The sequence below is a fragment of the Myotis davidii genome, unplaced genomic scaffold, assembly GCF_000327345.1.
Source record: "Myotis davidii unplaced genomic scaffold, ASM32734v1 scaffold204, whole genome shotgun sequence".
Lineage (NCBI taxonomy): Eukaryota > Metazoa > Chordata > Mammalia > Chiroptera > Vespertilionidae > Myotis > Myotis davidii.
The window spans coordinates 6,767,524-6,769,711 of NW_006299715.1; the positions used below are offsets into that span (position 1 = coordinate 6,767,524).

The window sequence follows — 2,188 nt, forward strand, 5'->3', positions numbered from 1 at the left end:
CAACAATAGTGAATGTAAAGGGAAATACTCTATCTTGTTTAAGTCTATCTGGTTTTAGAGTAAATATGACTGGCTTAGGAGGCAGATTTCTATTATTCCTGTAATAAGGAGGTTTATTCCTAACTAGTGAATTCTAGAAACCGAGGTAGCAGAAGATGTTGAATTTCTCAATGTAAACGTTACCCTCTGGAAGCGATTTTCAAGTGGAGTGCTACAAGAATTTTTAAAACATGCCATGCCTATTTAGCCAGGGGCACTGATATGTTTTCCCTTAGGTTGTCAAATTTAAAAATAACAATAGCCAACACAAAATAGCCAACAGTTTTGAATGTATCAAAATTATACCTCCTTCTGCCCTGGCCAGCATTGCTCAGTGGTTGGAATGTCAGCCCATGCACTGAAGAGTCATGGGTTTGATTCCTACTCAAGGGGCGTGTACCTGGTTTGCAGGTTCTATATCCAGCCCCAGATGGGGCACATGTAGGGGGAAACCAATAATGTGTCTCTCTCACATTATTGTTTTCCCTCTCTCCCTCCCACACTCTCTAAAAAAATAACTCACATAAATGAATGAGGATTAACAACAACAAAGGTATACCTATTTTTGTGTGAAGTCAGCAAACATTATAAAATAGTTCTGGTGTTCTGCAGAATTTTAATAATGAGTTTGTGTGCCATGAAATGAAAAAAGGTTGAAAATCGCTGCCCTAGGGAGGTGGAAGTTAGTTAAAATGATGCTTACGATTTTCAATTTTCCTTAAAAATACGGGAAAACACTTTGTAAGAAGCACCCAGGACTCTTTAGATGACAAACTATGAAATTAAGGAAAAAGGGATACCCTCCAAGGCGCCTTGTTCTGCCCTAGTTATTTGTTTAGCAGCAGCAAGAAGCGATTACGTGCATTTTGTTCTGTTAAAGAAACCTTTAAATTGCTGCAGTTTCCAAAGGGTCACTTGAGCAGAATCGGGTCATTTGCAGGACAGTGCGTGATTATTCAAAACCAATCTGAAAAGGAAAGATGAGACTTTGTAGATCCACAAATGGTTTCACCAAGGAGTCATTTTGCTGATATATATATATTTATTTCCTTTTAAAAGGTAGGAATAGTACTTCAGCAGTTGAGAACATGGATTTTAGAGCTTCCATAACATCCCTACTATTTTCATAATTTAATAGGTCCATTTTACTGATCCCTTTGGTGCTTTAATAAAGGCATGGATAATTAGCTATTCTGGATCTTGCATTTAACGATTCATATATTTTACTTCAAAAAAATTTTGTGAGTATAAATACACACGCATACATTAAACCCCTTCCCCGGCAGAAACGTGTATACTCGTTTTCACAAAATGTTCTTTTTCAGTCGTCGACGAGTATACTAAGAAAATATGCTAAAAAAATATGGTTTATAGGAAGACGAGTTACAAACTGTTTTCATAACCAGCATCAAAAATACTATATAGAACCAAAATAAAAAAATTAGTCTGAAAAAGAAACGTTTTTAACAAAAAAATTGTTGGGGAAGGGGTTAACATAAATTATATCCTAAATTATTTATTCATGAATTTTTCTCTTATTTATATACTAGGGGCCCGGTGCACAAAATTCGTGCACTGGGTGGGGAGGGGGAGTGTCCCTCAGCCCAGCCTGCCCCCTCTCACATACTGGTAGCCTTCGGGTGTTGACCCCCATCACCCTCCGATCACAGGATCGGCCCCTTGCCCAGGCCTGACGCCTCTACCAGAGGAGTCAGGCCTGGGCAGGGGACCCTCATCTCCTGCCATCACTGGTTCTGCCCCCAACCCAGGCCTGATGCCGCTGGCCCAGGAATCAGGCCTGGGCAGGGGCGGAGCCTGCAACCGCGGGGAGCTGGGAGTCCCCTGCCCAGGCCTAACACCTCTGGCCAAGGCATCAGGCCCAGGCAGTGGGTACCCGCAGTGGCAATGGCGGTGCGATCACGCGGGCTCTGCCCCTGCCCCCACAGGATGCCTCTGGCTGAGGTGTCCGGCCTGGGTAGCGGGGACCGCAGCTGCAGTGGCCCCGCGATCACAGGCTTCTCTTTAGGCCCAGTGAAGGGACCCCTAGCTCCCAGGACTGCCAGCTTCGACCGTGCCCAGCTCCCATCACTGACTCCACCCCTACTTCCTGCTATCACTGGCCAGGGCGGCAAAGGGGCCCGATTCTCCA

The 2,188-nt window shown here is 44.1% G+C and overlaps 1 protein-coding gene across 1 annotated transcript in view; it reads left to right on the plus strand.

The window, feature by feature from the left end:
* Nucleotides 1-2,188, plus strand: part of SLIT2 (slit guidance ligand 2) — a 388,092-nt gene that overhangs the window by 308,774 nt on the left and 77,130 nt on the right. The window lies entirely within an intron of this gene.